The sequence below is a fragment of the Macaca mulatta genome, chromosome 2 (assembly GCF_049350105.2).
Source record: "Macaca mulatta isolate MMU2019108-1 chromosome 2, T2T-MMU8v2.0, whole genome shotgun sequence".
Classification (NCBI taxonomy): Eukaryota; Metazoa; Chordata; class Mammalia; order Primates; family Cercopithecidae; genus Macaca; species Macaca mulatta.
Window position 1 is genome coordinate 59,915,153 of NC_133407.1, and position 19,572 is coordinate 59,934,724.

General features: G+C 42.8%; 1 long non-coding RNA gene across 1 annotated transcript; it reads right to left on the minus strand.

Moving 5' to 3' along the window:
* Positions 1–11,705: 11,705 nt before the first annotated feature.
* On the minus strand, positions 11,706–15,565 carry LOC106997061 (uncharacterized). The gene is made up of 2 exons (XR_001443170.3): positions 15,477–15,565; positions 11,706–14,795 (listed from the first exon to the last, which is right to left on the minus strand). It is a non-coding gene; the product is annotated as an uncharacterized LOC106997061 (long non-coding RNA).
* Between the last annotated feature and the right edge of the window lie 4,007 nt (positions 15,566–19,572).

The window sequence follows — 19,572 nt, forward strand, 5'->3', positions numbered from 1 at the left end:
AGACTTCCTTGAATGTGTCTGTGTAATCTTGAAACAGGGGATAAGGGTAGTTTTGGTCTGTGGGCACCCAAAGTAGGAATGGATCTTGTATCCTTCCAGCCATCATGCTAGGTTGGCTGCGATAATGACTAGACACACCATAGAGATGCTGGGGTTCACTATCCGCGATTACTCTGAGAAGAGACTGTATGGCCAACTGCTCTCACAGTCTTCTCCTGGGCCCTGAAAGCATCCAACAGGGACAGTGGCTGTTCCAATAGACAATCTCCTTAGAACCATTTATATCATTATATGACCTTAGAGGCCCAGACCTCCATGCATTTAAAATCTTAGGCCTGGAAAGCACCCTGGAGCCACCTCATAGCAAAAGATAGATAGCAAAAGATAGATAGCAAAAGATAGCAAAAGATAGATTTCGTAAGTGAACTTTCCACTTATCCCTTTAAGCTCTAAAATGTCTCTGGTAAGCTACTTCTGAAGGAAATATTTCTAATCTAGGTTATCTACTAACCTGTTTCATTAAACAGACGTTAAACATAACTCAACAGTTTCTTAATAACTTGATGTCTCCCTTAAGTTTCAGTTTTCCCGTCTGTAAAAATGGAGAAAACAATAGCCCTGAATTTATAGAGTTATTGTCAGGACTGAATGAGACATGACATATAAAGTGCTCAGTCCAGAGCCATACCCACCATCAGTGTTAAATAAATAGCAGCAAGAATCAGGACATCAGAAGTCCTAGCCAGAACCATCAGATAAGAGAAATAAAGCAAAGTCATCCAGGTAGGACAAGAAGTCAAACTCTCTCTGTTTGCTGACAGTCTGATTCTATACCTAGAAAACTCTAAAGACTCCACCAAAAGGCTGCTGGAATTAATGAATGACTTCAGTAAAGTTTAAGGATACAAAATCACTGCACAAAAATCAATAGCAATTCTATACATCAATAACGTTCAAGCTGAGAGCCAAATCAAGAATGTAATCTCATTTACAATAGCAGCACATACAAAAAATAAAATACCTAGGAATATATCTAACCAAGAAGGTGAAAGATCTGCACAAGAACTGCGAAACACTGCTGAAAAGAATTACAGATGACACGAACAAATGGAAAAACATTACTGCTCATGGATTGGAAGAATAAATGTTGTTGAAATGACCATACTGCCCAAAGCAATCTAGAGATTCAATGTTATTCCTATCAAACTACTAATATTATTTTCCACGGAATTAGAAAAAAACTATTCTAAAATTCATATGGAACCAAAAACTTGAATAACCAAAGCAATTCTAAGCAAAAAGAACAAAGCCAGAGACATCACATGACCTGACTTCAAACTATACTACAGTTATAGCATGTATTATATACATAATATATAATTTTATATATAATATATAAATATATATAATTTATATTTAATTTATATATAAACATATAAATTTATATATAAACAGGATACCATCACAGTCATGGCAAACCAAACTATCAGATATCATCTCTGTTGACAACACAGTGACTGTCTCTAACAGCTCCCTGCCACATTCTCATTCAGATTGTTGTTTCTTATTTGCTGCATACTGGGGAACCAGAAAAATCAAACATGTCCAGAACTATCTGTTTATATGATCAATTAGAATCAATGCAAGTCAAAGTGAATGCTTCGATATGTAGCTCTGTGTGTTATATTTGATCTGGAGAGACTTCCCCCAACCCAGGAATAAAGTCTGTATTTTGAAGGGTTGAATATATCATAAACTAGTTATCCATGGTCCAGTTATCCATGAGCTATGACTGTACTTATTACTCCCTGCATATACAAGGTCATAATTCTCTTTAATAAAATAGTTTTAATCACATATCTTTGAGATCTTGTTGGAAGTTTATGTTTTCACCTTCTGGCAAAGAGGCATGCTAGAGGACACTGGAAGTGATGTCATCAACATAAAAAAAAGCCATGGCTCCTTGAAGGACCATCCAGACATAGAGATACTAGATGCATATCAAGCCAGGAGAAATCTCTAGTCTTAATTGTGCAAGAACAAATCTCACAGAGGAATAAATTTACCTCTGATACTATAAGAAGGTTAATGGAAAATGATGATATGTTTCTGGGTTGGAAGTTTGGCATTGGCTGCCTTCATCATAAGGGAATCAGTGTAATATCATGTAAGTGTCCATTATGAAGCCAGATAGACATAGATGTGCTTTTGCATCAACTGTGGTCGATTATGCTGGCTTAGCACCATTCATTCTTCTTTTGCTAACAGTACTCCAGTCCAGAAATGGGCAAGTGACTGAAGCCTGGCCAATCCGAACAACCTATCCTAAAGGGCTCACAGTGATTGTTTCAGATATAAATATTCTAGCCAGTGAAAGCTTACTGGGATTTTATTGGTGCTAACAGGAAAGAGTCTCCTTTTAAACTGGAGATGCAAGCCTAAAGCTGCTTGTGGCCATCTTGCTGATCTGAGCATCCAACAGAACCCTGAGTACATCATTTAAGCCCCTTTATCCAACAATATCAACACTTTTCAATTATAGATGCAAGTTCTCTTTTGATTTTTTTTTTCTTGAGCTAGTTTGAGTTGGGTTTTGGTCACTTGCAACTGAGAGATTTCTAATAATACAGTCTGAACACTTCTCAAAAGAAGACATTTGTGTAGCCAACAACAACAAAAAAAACCCCATCGTCACTGCTCAATAGAGACATGCAAATCAAAACCACAATGAGATATCATCTCACGCCAGTTAGAATGGTGGTCATTAAAAAGTCAGGAAACAACAGATGCTGGAGAGGATGTGGAGAAACAGGAATACTTTTACATTGTTGATGGGAGTGTAAATTAATTCAACCACTGTGGAAGACAGTGTGGCAATTCCTCAAGGATCTAGAACCAGAAATACCATTTGACCCAGCAATCCCATTACTGGGTATATACCCAAAGGATTATAAATCATTCTACTATAAAGACACATGCACACATATGTTTATTGTGGCACTGTTCACAATAGCAAAGACTTGGAATGCCCATCAATCACAGACTGGATAAAGAAAATGTGGCACATATACACCATGGAATACTATGCAGCCATAAAAAAGGATGAGTTCATGTCCTTTGCAGGGACATGGATGAAACTGGAAACCATCATTCTCAGCAAACTAACATAGGAACAGAAAACCAAACACCGCATGTTCTCACTCATAAGTGGGAGTTGAACAATGAGAACACATAGACACAAGGAGGGGAACATCACACACCGGGGCCTGCTGGGGGGCAGGTGGCTAGGGGAGGGATAACATTAGGAGAAATACCTAATGTAGATCGTGGGTTAATGGGTGCAGCAAACCACCAGGGCACGCATAGACCTATGTAACAAACCTGCACGTTCTGCACATGTATCCCAGATCTTAAAGTATAATAAATTTTTTAAAAGGCATTCTTATAGTACATTTAAGATGAAAAAAATACAATCTGAAAATTTACAGCTCTTATCTCTGTGTGTCCTCATGGTAGCCAGCCTCCAAGACGGCCCCCAAATGAACTTTGCTTGCTAGCATTCGTATGCCTGAGTAGTCCCCTCCCACACTGACTTATGGCTGGGCTGTGTTACTATTGAAGACAGCAGAAGTAATAGTGTGTGACTTCCAAATGTAGGTTATAAAAATGTACTTCAATTTCTACCTTGACTATTTGAATTGCTCATCCTAGAGGAAGTTAGCCACAGTACTGGAAGAACACACACACACACACACACACACACACAACCATGTGAAGAAGTCCACGTTGAGAAAATTAAGACCTCCTACTAATAGCCAACATCAGTTAGCCAGCCCTATCAGTGAGCCACCTGGAAATGGATGCTTCAGCCCCAGTCAACCTTTGCAAACAACCTTGCAGTCATGACTGTATCCTCATGAGAGATCCTGAACTGGAACCCCGGCCTACCAATTTGAGTCCAAATTCTTAACCCACCACTGTGAGAAATAATAAGTAATTATTGTCGTTTTAGGTCACTGTGTTTTGGAGGGATTTGTTACACAGCATTAGATAACACAGACTTCTGCCACTTCTCATCCCCTACCCCTGATGGGAAAAACAGGACTCTGTTGTAATGTGTACTTCCCAGGCTTTTGTCCCTCGAAGTCTCCCTCCATTTCTGAGAGTTCCCAGAAGGGAGGTGACTGCCACAGTGAAATCCCTCCCACCATGTGCCATCACCTTCTCTGAGGGTCACCATCCTCTGTCCGGGCACTGCCCTCACTTCCGCAGGGATCAGTACCCAGTGACTGGACTGTCCTCCGGCTCCCAAGTCTCCTCCATAGCCGCTCTCAAGTTCCCAGAGTTCAGGCCTCATGGACTTTTGTGAGCCCAGGGCTCACTGTGTCCCCTGCAGTAATGGGGCTTCTTCTCTTCCTCTTTCTGTTCTATCACTTTAAACTTTGACTTGCCCAGGAAGTTTGGACTATGTAATTTTGTACATTCTAAATGACGTCTTGGCAGTCCATCTTGGTCATGATCTTGTTCATCATTGGAACTAATAGCATTTTCTTTCACACAGAGTTGCCTAATATAAATTTTTGTGAAGATGGAAACATTCTGCATCTTTCAGTATACAGATTCAATAGGGTAGCCACTAGGCACATGCAATTACTAAGCATTTGAAATGTGACTAGTCTAATATAACAATTGAATTTTCAGTTATATTTAGGTAGCCACACGTGACTAGTGGGCTTCTGCATTAAACAGCACAGCTTTAGATGCAGTGGTTGGCAAGTAAAAAACTTTCTCTTGACTGGATTTTGCAATAAGATAAATGTGACTTGAGAGCAATGCTTTAACAGCAATGTTTTACCCAATTTTAATAAAAGTGGCTCTTTCAGTTATTTCAGTACCTCCTCCCATCTCCTTCACAGGACTCAAATAGGAGCCCAGGGCTGACTAATCCCACCGTCCTCCAGATTTGTCCACACACAACTGAAGCCCAGTGACGGCTGTGACTCTCTTTGAAGTCTGCTATAGCTACAATCAAACCTAGAGTCTCAGGGTAGGAAAGGATGTGGAAGCATGTGGAGTCCACACTTCCACAGGCCCTTCGCTATTTATGATTCTGGAATTGTTTACTGGGCAGTCCCAACTCAGCAGCACATAAACAAAATGGCTTTACTTTTTCCAATCACTATCTTCCAATTTGATTTTCTCCTAAAAATAAAAAGCAAAAGTCTTTTCCCTTAGCACATTGTAGACAGATTCCTTTACTCTTGTCACTTTCAAACACTAAAGTGAGGTTGGTTCACTCTAAAACCTCTTTCTCGTATCTAATTCCGAATGCTCTCTGGCCTACTTCCCTCACTTAGTGTTACAGTCCTCCAGGTGTTGGAGTGGGAAGGTGTAGGAAAGAGGGGACCACACCATTCCCTGATGTGGAAGATCCAGCTTGAAAGGACGTCTTCTGCCACCTCTCAGCAACGCTCTGGTGGCACACCCCACAGCCTATTGTTTCTGGGTCCCTGTGCCCAGTGGGCAGGCCTCTTGGGTAGATCTTGACAAGACAGTTCAAGACTCATACTTTCTCCGGGTGCAAACCATTCCTCGGCTGCCCTCTCTCTTCAGTTCACTTTCTCCTGCTCAGGTAGGCAAAGGGGAAACCTGCAAGTCCATAGCTGAAGCAGATGTCCAGCTGGGGAATGAGGTGCTGCTCTCCCCTTCTTGCAGCCCCTCCCCCATTTCTTTTGCCTTGGGGCAGGAGTGGACAGTGGGGAATAGGGAGTCTCTTCCTACTGTAAACTTTGTCCAAGGCTGTTGGCCTAGATGACTTCTTTCCGCTCTTCTCCATACAGAAGGAGCAGCGAGGTGGTAGGGATAGGAGCAGGGCTGACTGTGGAAGCCTAGGGAAATAGTATCTGGCCCTGGTTTCTGAGAGCTCTCTTTTGAATGTGAGGCATTTAGCACCTCTTCTTTTCAGCTAGGACCCTAGATACCAGGTCCAAAGCAGCAGAAAAACTCATTCCACCAACCGTACTTATTATCTTGGGCAGGAAGTGTGGATCTTGGTACTTATTATCTTGGGCAGGAAGTGTGGATCTTGGTAAGCTGCTTATCGTCTTGGGTGAGCTTCTGGTAGAAGGGCTGTAGGCAGAAGCCGGCTTTGGTGGGGCATGTCTGAAGATCAGAAGCTGGACAGAAACCCCAGCACCAGGAGTAGCTCCCTGGATTTTCAGGCAGTGTCACCCCTGTTTTGGGGTCCTCATATTGGGCAATGACTGCCCTGCTGCCTTGCTAGGCCAGGAGGACAGGCTCCCAGCATGCTGGCCCAGGCCTGAGGGTAAAGTTCTTGGCTTCCTTTGTTGACTCTCAGGTGGGTGGTGGAGGAAGTTCCAGCCTAAAGTGGCCTTACCCCTTGGGATCACAGACACCAGGGGCAGTTGAGTTTCCCTGGCAAAGCAAACCTTGAAGGTGGGGTCTAGGGGGCAAAGCAAGAGGGTGGGTGCTCTGCTGGGCCTGCTGCCATGGAGGACTGGCACAGCGGTAGTTCACAGCAATTCTTGGGAATGGATTATTCTCCAGTGTCACACTCTGTATCTGGCCCTTGCACATTATTAGGCCGAATGCCAAGCTAATGCCATTCTTAGTGACCTGCACAATCAATCTTTGTGCACAGATGCCCGTGGAGGCTAATGGGAGTGGTAGCTCAGGCCAGGTTCTAGCATCTAGTGCCTCCCCTTGACCTAAACCACTATCCTGTCCCAGATATGCAAACCCTGTTCCCATCTACCCAAGAGGAAAACAGCTCCTCCGTCTTTCCTTTTTTCTTTCTCTCTCCTTCCTTTCCTTTTTAGACCCAAGATAGTAGGGACAGCTCACGGCATACCTACTATTCTCAGGGAAGCTTGCTGCATTGATTCTAAGGTGGTAGAAGTATCTCGTACTTCTCTCACTAAAGAACAGAAAAGAAAAAAAAGAAAACACAAATTAAATCTCCAGGACATGGTTCCAATAGAGTACCTGCTCCCCGTGTACAGAGGAGAAAGAGAAAGAAAAAAGCACCATTGCTCTTAAAGCATTAACCTCAAATCGGCTTTTGGCAGTCTTTTTGTAGCCTGAATATGTCCCCATTCTCAATACCATCTGTTCTCACACACCTGCAGCCTTTAACTGGGCCAAACACTCCTATGACAGGTGAAAGATGACCACACACAACACAGCCTGTGAAGGAAATGGGGTTTCTTTAAACTCACTGAATTCTGAAACTTACTTATAATTCGTAAGGAAAACATCCAAAATGAGTGCATAATAAAAATTATATAATATGATTGCCTTGTCTCTTTATTAAAAGGAAGATATAGAAGCTAAAAGCTGGGTCAGCCTTTCCTCCACTCCCTCAACTGAATTGCTTTTTCCTTGTGGTTTGACCAACTTTTAGAAGACTTTCTTTTTTTTCTAAAAAAAACCAAAAAAACTATTGGTTCTTTCTTTCCCCCTTTTCTTATGTATTTATGTATTTATTTATGTATTTATTTATTTATTTATTGAGACGGAGCCTTGCTCTGTCGCCCAGGCTGGAGTGCAGTGGCGCGATCTTGGCTCACTGCAAGCTCCGCCTCCAGGGCTCACGCCATTCTCCTGCCGCAGCCTCCTGAGTAGCTGGGACTACAGGCGCCCGCCACCACGCCCGGCTAATTTTTTTGTATTTTTGGTAGAGACGGGGTTTCACTGTGTTAGCCAGGATGGTCTCCATCTCCTGACCTTGTGATCCACCCACCTTGGCCTCCCAAAGTGCTGGAATTACAGGCATGAGCCACTGTGCAGCCTATTTATTTATTTATTGACAGAGACTCACTCTGTGCCCAGGCTGGAGTGCAGTGGCGCGATTATAGCTCACTGCAGCCTCAAATTCCTGGGCTCAAGCAATCCTCCCACCTCAGCCTCCCAAGTCGCTGGGACCACAGATGTGTGCCACCACACCTAGCTTCTACTGGTTCTTAAAGACGAGGTTTTGCTCACTGCACTCAAGGTAACATTTTAATTAGAATTGTGGTGGCAATTTAGACTATTCATTTTCTCATAACAGAGTCATGAAGCAATATTGTTCCACTGTATTTATGAGAACATCGAGGCACAAAAATTTAGGAACATTTCTCCAAGGTTGTTATAGATGAATTGACCTAAGATTTTAAGTCATCACGCTGCCTCATATATTTAAGCAGTTCTGCCATGTTGACTTTCTGATAGGCTGTTTCCCTTTAGTTCTTGACGCCAACTCCTTTACCAATATTATAATTTTGTGTTATCTGCTGGTAGGTTTAGAATGATAAGCATATTAATCGAAAGTGTCACTTTTTTTTATAGTGGCTTAACAAAATATGTAGGTAAAATGTGCCCAGAATTTTGTCTTAATTTCTATATATTGTTTCAATTATCTTATTGGCAAATCTTATTTCTAATGCTTGTTCTAAATGAGTCCTTACTAGCCTCTTGGAAAAAACATGGAAAGGGGTAATAGTCTTAAGTTACCGCATAAAATCCTCTTCTCAATGTTTAACTTTTATAGGAAGGGATCTTCTTTCATGCTGTGTTTCATATGTATTACTACTTGGTCTGTGTGTTCTAGAATTATTTTCCTAGTTTGTTATCTTTGTTTCCCTTAGAACCACCAAGATTCCCCTCTTTTTCTACAGATACATAGCCAACTGGCTTCTCTCATTGTTTCTTTTTAGAAGTATTTTCTTCTTTCATCCTTTGGTCACTGGCAGCACTAACATCACACATCACACAGAAAGTAAACGTTAGTACTCCCTGAGTGCTTGAAGGCCTCAATCATGTAGGCCAGCAATGTAGGCGGGAGTTTGTCATTCTTGATCACAGGAGTAGGAACCTAAGTTGGCCCTCAGCAGCCCCGTGTGCAGCAGCTCTGGGCAGCACTCGTACGCCTGTCCACTTCCCTAGAAACTGGCAGCACTCTCTCCTTCCCTTTCACCAGAAGCCTCTTCATGTGGCCACTAGGATGTGCTACTTGAGGAGCATAGTGCCAGCATTTGCTTCTGGTGAAGGCCTCAGGAAGCTTATATTCATAGCAGAAGGCAAAAGGGGAACCAGTGTATCACGTGTGAGAGAGGAAAGCAAGGGAGTGTTGGGGGAGGTGCTGGGCTCTTTTAAAACCAGCTCTCACGTGAACTAATAGAACATAGATCAAGAAGCTCACTCATTATTGTTGGCATGACACCAAGCCATTCATGTGGAATTTGCCCCCGTGATCCAAACACCTCCCACTAGGCCCCACCTTCAGCACTGGGGATCACATTGCAACATGAGATTTGGAGGGGACAAATATCTAAACCACATCACCAGGTCTATGGACCACTGGAAATTCAGCCCTCTCTCCAATCCCCATTTTACACATGAAGCCCAGAACAGGAACATGACTTTTCCAGTATCTATGGCCATTTAATGGCAGAACTAGGATGCAAAATCTCCCAACTTATTGCTCCATCCCTTTTTCTAATAAGACACAGAAATAATGTACTAGAACTATGCTTAAGGGGAGAAAGGTGTTCTACCAACATAATAATAAGAGCTAAAGTACTGAGCAAATGTTCAATGTCAGGGTAAAAGGAGTAGCAAGGGTAGGGATATACAAGGCCAATCACCAGGAATATTGTAGAGGTTTGAGCCCATGGTCCCCACGGCCAAGTCTGAGTTTACATGCACACTCAAAAACACCAAGGCCAGGCATTTTACACAGAGAAAAGTAAAATGACCCAGATACGGGGAAAAAAATTGCCTGGTGTATGTTTATAACCCCTGCTTCCTCCTCTTTACCTTCCAAGCTTTGGACTCGTCCTGAGGTGTAGAGTTTGATGAATTCACTGTGAAGATTTAGAGGCCCAGAGCCAAGGACATCATTACAACTCCTGTGTTCCCAACACAGAGCACATAGTGAGGGTAAGAATGTGTGATGCAGGTGTTTTTTTTTGTGTTAAAAAACAGTAATAAAACAAAACAAAAACTCCAGGGAGGCCCTGAAGGAAAGAATATTTTAGGTCAAAAATTAGGAAAAACTTGCTAAAACTCAGTCATTTCTCTGATGATCTAGGGAACTTACTTCCTTGCCACATTCAGATCTCTTTTTTTTTTTTTTTTTTTTTTCATAGCAATGCAGTAAGACAGAAACTATAATCTGCAGAACAAGTTCATGTCGATCTTTTGGATTGTCTGTCTTGCTTCTGTGCTTTAAGAAATTATCTCAGTAAACATAGAAGGCAAGCAGCATGACTGGCCTTTTGCCTGATTTGATTCAGCCCTCAGCATCACTGCTAGTAAGGAATAGGATCCTTTTTTTTTAACCCTTCAGATGGCACCAGGGCAAATTCCACAGTGCATTCATGAGTCAAGGGACAGTATCTCCATGCGAGAGAGATCTGCCTGGCTGGAATTTCTAGATGGCTTTCCCACTATAGGAATCCAAGCAAACCATTGTCATTCTTCCCTCTCTAGCAAGAGAAAAGAAAATCTCAGCCTTTAGAGCATTTGTTCTGGCTCAAGAACATGGGTTTTCTTTCCTGGAAACAAGGACTGGCTCAGTGAGACCTCGAAAGTTGGTGCTTTGTGGTGTTGCCAAAATGCCTATTTCTGGCAAGCAATGGGGGGAGGTGCTACTTGAGGGAATCTTGATGCCCCTCAGAGTGAAACAACACATTCATTATTTAATAGTTATTCAGCATCAGAGAAATGTTAGCCCAAGAAAAGGCTGAACTTAGACGACTTCACTAATAAGAGTATTTTAAGAATTATAAACAGAAATCACACTACATTAAATAGTTCGTTTCTAAGCTGAGTACAAGATAAATTGGCTGACAGGCTGAAGAGGGAAATAAAGAACTTAGTTGTGGATTCACAGTCTTGTGAATGAGTCTGTAACTGGTGGCACTGGGTGAGCCCATTTCCTGTGCCCTCCATCCTAAGGCCTCACAAGCACCTCAGCACCTGGATACTCCTAGGACTCCTCTGTTACCAGCCTCATGTGCTGGCAATCACTGAGGCAATAGTGACATTGACCCAAATAAAGGAGTCAGAACCATGTATGGCACATAATTCAGTATCTTCCAGGCCTCAACAATAACCATTTTGTATCCATAACTTCTCCTAAGAGACTTTATTGCCCAAGTAATCACCACTATAGCAGTTCTCTAAGATCCCTGGGAAGGCCAAGGCTGCTTCAGGTGGTTCATTAGATCAATCTACTTCCATAATCACATCAAGATGCCATTTACCTTTTTCACTGTATTGACACCTGCACTGATGATGTCAAAGCAACGATGATGAAAACTGCTGATGCCTTAGCATATTTCAAGGCAGTAGCACCAAACTATATTAATAGCTATTGTATTCTTTACTGCCACCCATTTCATAGTACTCAAGAAAAAAGCCCTGCCAGTTTCATTTAAGAGTGTCCTCAATGAAGCTGTGAAAACTACTCATTTTATGAGATCTCAACCCTGAAGCATACATGTTTCTAATACTCTGTGTTATGAAATGGGAACGTGCATAAAGCACATACATCTGTTGCATATGAAAGTACAATATTTGTCTCAAGGAAAAAGCACTTGTGCAATTGTTTGTGTTACAAGCTAAACTAGCCGGTTTTGTCATGGAACATCACTTTTACTTGAAAGAATAGCTGGGAGACAAATTACAATTACTCATACTTGGGTATTTGCCAGGCATTTATTGATTGAATAAATATGGTACTATATTCAGTATAACAATGAATGCTTTTGGTTGCAAGGAACAGAAATGACTTTAACAGTAAAATAGTTACATCTCATAACTAGAAGTTAAGAGACAAAAGAGCTCAACAATGTCATAAGATCCAGGTGCTTTCTGTCCCTCTGCTGTGACCCCTCAGTGTTGGCTTTCCTTGTGTTGCAGGTAGCAAGACAGAAGCAGAATGTCCAAGGCATCATGTTTAGGCAGGACAATGTCCTGAGACATTTTTTTTTCCCCCTTCTGTGGCTTTCTCTTAAGGAAGAGGACACTTTTGCTAGATTGCCCCTGCAGACTCACATTTTATTGACCTGAATTTGGTCACATGTCTACCCCTAAATTAATCCCTGACCAGGGGAATGGGATATGCCTTTGGACTACTCAGTCCCAATATGGGGTCTAAAGGTGGGATCAAGCTTCCCTGAGCAAAAGGCCTGGTGGGTGAAGGGCTGATCACCCTTCAAAACAAAATTTGGGCTTTGTTAACTAGGAAGAAAAATGGGAGACTAGAAGAAACCTCCAGGCAATCACACAGGGACCACTCCATTCAGTAAACGAAGGTCTAGAACAGTGGTTACCAAATGCGAGTCGGCAGCCAGGCTACAAAGGAATCACCTGGGAGCTTGTTAAAAATATAGCTCAAAGTGTAATGTGCATACGAATTGCCTGAGGATCTTGTTGAAATACATATTCTGCATTTGCAACAAGCTTCCAGATAATATAACAACTGCTGGCTTATGGACTACACTTTGAGTAAGAATGATACAGACCTTCAAATTACTGACTCAGAATCTCCCAAGTGATCCTGGTTTGAGAACTGGGTTCAATGTGGTGAACATCAACAATGTACAAGATTGGTATTCATTCATTCATTCATTCATTCATCCATTCACTCAATAAGTATTCATAGAAACCAAGCCCTGTGCTTATTGCTGAAACTACAAAGCATCCACATACTATTGGGGAAGAGGAGTGGGCTGACCTGGATACAGATATCTTTAATGTAAAGTGAGAAGGGCTCCAGCAGAGACATGCACAAAGCATTCTTCCATCTGATCAAGGAGCAAGGAGTGACCTAGTAGTGAAGGTGGGCTTGATGGGAGAGGTTTCACAGAAGAGCAGAGGACACTGGAGCTGAGCTTTTCTTAGGTGTCCAGAGTCAGACAATGTATGTGCAAGACAGCCTGGAAATATGAATGAGCCAAGTACATTCAGAGACCAGTGAGAATGTCTCTATGGCTTATGTACAGGCTGAGATGGGGTGGGGGAAGGAAAAATTAGGCTGAGGCTAGATTATGAGAGGCCTTGAATGCTGTATTAAATCACTCTATAGCAACTGTTCTCAACCTTGACTACACTTGGAGAGCTTTTAAAAATCCTGATGCTGGCCAGACACTGTGGCTTATGCCTGTAATCCCAGCACTTTGGGAGGCTGTGGCGGGTGGACTGCTTGAGCTCAGGAGTTCAAGACCAGCCTAGGCAACACGGTGAAACCCCATCTCTACAAAAAAATACAAAAATTAGCCTGGTGTGGTGGTGTGTGCCTGTAATCCTAACTACTTAGGGGGGCTGAGGCAGAAGGATCTCTTGAACCTGGGAGATAGAGCCTGCAGTGAGCCAAGATTGCACACTGCACTCTAGCCTAGGCGACACAGTGAGACTGTCTTAAAAAAAAAAAAAAAAAAAAATCCTGATGCCCAGACCACACCCTAGAGCAATTAAATTCTACTTTCTTTAGGGGCAGAGGAGGGAGGAAAGCAGGCATCGGTACCTTTTAGAGGAGGTGATCCAGCGTGTTGCCAAAGCTGAGAACCACAGCTCTACAAGAACTAGTGCCTGCCCAACCTGTTTGCATAGAGCGTGTTCTTCAATAAGGATAGAGCCCTTCCTTCCTAAATGTACTTTTCATTTCCATTTGATATTCAAAATCAGAATTATTAAAAAGGGTTTTGGCCTGAGAGGTCATGTGATGGGCACTGAAATGGAACTCCTCTGCACAAGGGCCTGTGGGATGCAGGCAGATGAAGCTGCCCTTTGTTCCCCTGCCTGCATTGGTGAAAGCTGATCCCCGTGAAGCCGCTGTCACTGGGCAGAGGGCACGTTTTTCTCTCACTAGCCTAGACCACAGGGATCTTTGACTAGAAATATCTGCAAAGTGTTTGCTGAATGAGAACATATTTCATCACCCCCCCCCTTTTCCTAACTGAATGCCTGTTCAAGAATTTGGGTATATTTTTATTTGATAAGATGAAAAGATGAACTGTCCACATTGTGAAGGCTGACAGAATAATCTTTTTGTAGGTGCTTCACAATATGACTTTGAAATGCTCGCTCTTGTTTTGATCTCTGTACTCAGGTGCCGACATGTTATAGTTAGAAGTTGTCCCTTCTCTCATTTATCAGCATTAAGGTTCCTGAAATAATCTTTCAAGTGTCCAAATGTTGCCATAAAATGCTCGTCACTGTTGTCTCCTCAAGTTGCTGAATTTCTGGGGTGTTTTGAATTTTTAAAATATATTTTAAGCACTTCAATATATAAAACAAACATAACTTTAAAAAGAAACAAAAAGCAGCACTCTAAACTTGTTTACCATCTAACTCAGGCCCCCAGTTTTCAGTCAATAAATTATTTAACCCCCCTACCCCAACTTCAGTGGAATGGAACACGCTCTTCTGCTGTGTGACAATGGAGAAAGGAGGTTGACGTGTGCAACTGCCACAGCCCCCCAGCTTCCTGGGAATGCCCGCCTGACTTTGGGCAGACATTGATGTGGCCCTAATGACTATTTTGACTGTGTTCTGTTTTACAGCTCTACCCAACACACAAGAGGTGAAGTACTGCTTTGTTTTCAGAATTAAACTGTCTCCCAGGAAGCCTTCTGGGGTCCCCTTTGCTTTTCCTTGGAAAGGCTCCAGATAAGTGGCAGGCTGTTGTTCCTCCACAGCAATTCACAGGCTTACTTTTCAAATAATTCACCCAGTCTCTTCCCTCCATGATAGGCCAGGCTTTCCCCACAATCACATGATGTGACCTGTAAAGAAAAATAAAACAAACACTTATCTGGAGTTCTGACTCAAAGAACTGGATTCTATGGAAATTACAGGCTTTTGCTCTGGCTGTACAGATGTGACTAGGAATCCATGCCATGGCTAATGCAGGAAGGGAACTGGCCTCCATGTGCACAGGCCTGCCAGTGTGTGGGTGGCCCAGGATGAAGCCAGCCCCTCCCGGGCAAGCCTCAGCTGGGTTTGAGTCTCCCAGTAGGAGGCCTGGGACTCACACCTGTCCACTTATAATGTGACAGCCCCCACCACTAAACTTGCATTCACACAGCCCCAGAAGACGGACTGTCTCCAGTATCCTCACTTGTGTGGTGGCCTCTCATTCCTGTGGCCACTTTAACAGAGCTTGGCTCACCCAAGACCCTGCTTGGACACAAACAAGCTGGCCTTTGATGACAGGAAGGGAATGGAGATTCCCTCAACGTCGGAGTTTTAATCTTGGTTCTGGGGAACATTACCTCCCTTTTTGTGGATCGCTGATTGCTTTCAAAACACCAGGAATCATTTTACCTTACAGGGCTGGTGTGTGCTATGATTAATTTAGCTAAGGCTCTTAGAAAACAGTAAATGGTGAGCAGCCCTGTTAGTTCCCTTTTTAGAAAGCACTTTAACACCCCTGGGCAGCTAGTTTGATGAGAAGTGCTACTCACCGTGACTCTCATGCACATTCCTTTTTCTTGACTGATTCTCGAAAGGCTTTTCAGTCCCTCTGATAAAAATGCACTGCTTCCAAATGAGTCTAAAAATTAAGCAGGAATACAAATTTTATCTTTAAAAAAATCAATCCTAATTTCTAATAAGGAAAAAGAAGAAATCATTTCATGCTAATTAGGAGGGAGACACATAGCCTGCATTTTGGAGATAAATAGGACAAGCGTTTGAGTTTAAAGTTTAACTGGAAAATGTCTGCCTCAAAGGAAAACTCAATTTGAAGAACTTGCTCACAGCCTAGGGATCTCACTCAGCCATTCTTACCCTTTCCCCTTCTCTTTCCTTTCCTCTCCCACCCCCTCTTTCAAGGCCGAACCCCACAGGCCACGGGAGTGAGTCTTTACAAAGAGCATTAGTACATCTTGGGTGGTGCCGAAAAGCAGGGATTACACATGCTGGAGACAGTTTGGCAGCGGATGTGCCTTAACCCAGCTCTGCGGATTCCACATTCTTCTCCTGGAGGGGAGCAGTCTCCGCGGTTGCCTGAAATCCCATACTGCCAGCAGCCAGGGGTTCAGCAAATGCCTGGGGAGCTGAAGGGTTTTCTGGAAACCTGTCCAATCTCTGCCTCTTTCTCTGGGGTTGCACAAGGATGTGCCAAACTCATCCCGTTTGATAGTTTTAAAATTGCCTCTTACATGTGTTTTTAATTTTTATGTAATAAAGGAATGAATGCTTTATAATTAAAGACCAGTTGGTGATTAAAATCAGTTTCGTTGATGACTAACAAACACAAATAAAACCAGATATAAATCTTTATGAGATCTGTGAGGCCCACAGCAGCGACAATTCCTCTTCTCCTGACCATGTTTTCTCTGAAGCAGCGAGTCTCTCCACTCTCCCCCAGCTTTGTTTTGGCCTAGTAATTCTCTCTGGCTTCTACAATGGCCTATCCTTTAACCTCCTGTTTTTGATTACCAACTAGTGTTTATTTTAAATGTAGTTACTCGCCAATTAAATAGAAATTAGCTACATTTACAGACAGGGTTCCTGATTACTGCTTCTTCCTTTGGCAACTATTCATTCTTCTTTAGGCAGTCCTGAAAGGAGAAATCCCAAGGTCCAGATCACTTTGCCAGGGCACCTTAGGGTAGCTACCTGTTAAGTCCAGAGTTGAAGGAAGTAGGGATGAGATGTTCTCTTCGCCCACTGGGACCTGGAGCAAGCTGGGCTGTCACTGGAGATGTTTCCTGTTGTAATTCAGTTAACCATTTTTTTTTTTTTTTTGATGGAGTCTTGCTCTGTCGCCCAGGCTGGAGTGTGGTGGTATGATCTTGGCTCACTGCAACCTCCCCATCCCGGGTTCAAGCCATTCTCCCACCTCAGCCTCCAGAGTAGTTGGGATTACAGGTGCCTGCCATCACGCCCGGCTAATTTTTGTATTTTTAGTAGACACAGGGTTTCACCATGTTGGCCAGGCTGGTCTCAAACTCCTGACCTCAAGTGATCCACCCGCCTCGACCTCCCAAAGTGCTGGGATTACAGGCGTGAACCACCATGCCCGGTCAACCCATTTTTGATTCAAGACAGACTCTCCTACCAGTAAGTCAGGCTTATTTCACAGAAGGAGGAGGAAGAGGAGGAGTTGGGGGAGGAGGAGGGGAGCAGAGGTGGGGAGAGGAGGAGGAGGAGGTAGAGGAAGAAGAAGAAAAAGAAGAAGGAGGAGGAGGAGGAGGGGGAGGAGGGGGAGGAGGGGGAGGAGGGGGAGGAGGGGAAGAAGCCATCTTCAACTTTTCTTTGTTTTTTAGGGCAGCTGAAATCCATCTTCCTTTTCACCCAAACACTGATACAGCTGCCCGTTTGGGTGAAGGAGAGGTTCCCTTTCTGGGTTGGGTAGAGCACATAGGCTATAGCAGTCAGCATCAGGGGACAGCCAATATGTAGGCTTAATATTTTTAAATCAAAGCCATTGTGCTAATCACCCAGATAATCTGATATGGATATCATTTATTCTAAAATGAGAACAAGAGACACATCTATGACAGAATTCATTAGTGTGATCCTTTTTCAGTCCCAACATGTGCTTCTGCAGATTGAATAATGTCTATATCAATTCTATAGGTTGTATTTCAATGTATATTGCTTCTTCATAAGGAAATGTCTTCTCCCGTTGCTATGGTTTGAATATTTGACCCCTCCAAAGCTCATGTTGAAATTCGAGCCCCAGTGTTGGAGGTGAGGCCTGCTGGAAGGTGTTTGGGTCAAGGGGGCAGGTCCCTCATGAATGGCTTGGTGCCATCCTCATGGTAATGAGTGAATTCTCACTCTATTAGTTCTCACAAGAGCTGGTTGTTCAGAAGAGCCTTGCCCCTTCCTCCTGTGTCTCTTGCTGGCTCTCTTGCCTTGTGATCTCTGCACACAGCAGTTCCCCTTTGCATTCCACGGTGAGTAGAAGCAACCTGAAGTCCTCAACAGAATCAGATGCTGGCGCCATGATTCTTGTACAGCCAGCAGAACCATGAGCCAAATAAACCTTTTTTCTTTATAAATTACCTAACCTCAGGTATTCCTTTATAGCAACTCAAAGAGGCTTACAAGGGTCAATTAACTTTGTTTATAATAGCAAAGAGTGGAAAATTGCCTAGAGGCACAATAGTAAGTGATTGGGATTGGTTAAAGTAAATTACACATTCATTTAATGAAATACAGTTCAGCCATTAAAAATGGAAAGAAACGACTTCCACTCTGTAGAGAGATAGAAGAGACATCATTCTTACACTTACAATGAAGGTCACTGAGTTAACTTCAAATTCAGAACTTTTTTTGAACTTATTAGAGAGCTAAAGTGTCAGAACAAACAACGGGCTCAAAATCTGAAGGCACAGAATAGAGCTGGTGTTGGAGCATCTTAAAAGTTTTGTCCACAGTTTCCAGCCTGGAGACTGGGACGTGGGGGCTTGCATGGCACCAGGTTTCACTGGGGCAGGTCCGGTGCTGTTTTCCAAAGTTACTTAGGGGAGCTGAAGGGTTTTCTGGAAACCCTTATTTAGTTGACGCTTACTCAGGTCAGCTTACTTCTTCCCCATCCCTTTCAGGGAAGTTATATGATTAATTTGTAACATAGTAAAATGCATTTATCACAATCTGCATTCCCTCTTTTCTCTCATATCCTGGTTGAGGTTTTGTTGTTGTTTTAATTTTACTTTAAGTTCTGGGATACATGTGCAGAAAGTGCAGGTTTCTTACATAGGTATACATGTACCATGGTGGTTTGCTGCAACCCATCGTCTAGGTTTTAAGCCCTCCCTCCCCCTGCCCAACAAGGGAGGGAGACAGACCCCCGACAGGCCCCAGTGTGTGATGTTCCCCTCCCTGTGTCCATGTGTTCTCAGTGTTCAACTTCCACTTATAAGTAAGAACATGCAGGGTTTGGTTTTCTGTTCGTGTGTTAGTTTGCTGAGAATGATGTCTTCCAGCTTCATCACTGTCCCCGCAAAGGACGTGATCTCATTCTTTTTTATGGCTGCATAGTATTGCATGTTGTATATGTGCCACGTTTTCTTTATCCTGGTTGAGTTTTAAAAAAAATTTACATGCAATAAAATTCACTTCTTGTGGTATAGTTCTATCAGTGTTGGCAAATGCACAGAATTGTACTATGGACCACTATAATTCTATACATAATAATTCCATGACCCCAAAGTTTCCTTGTGCTACTCCTTCATAGACAACCCACCCCCCAACCCCTGATCCGCTACCTACTCATCTGTTTTCCTCCCTATAGTTTTGCTTTTCCCAGAGTGTCATATGAATAAAATCAAACAATTCTGGGTCCAGCCTCTCAAAATGCAGGTAAGATTTATCTGTGTTGTTTTGTGAATCAATTGTTCATTCAGGTTTACTGCCGGTGGCATTCCATTACATGTATGTACCACAGTTTGTGGTACATCTAGGTTGTTTCCAATTTTTAAATCAGCTACAAATATTTACCTATAGGTTTCTGTATTGTAGGAGACCAGAATATGCCACCCCAAAACATGCTTCTTTGGCATATGGATTGTTTTGTGCTAATCATTTTGAGAAACTGCAGACACA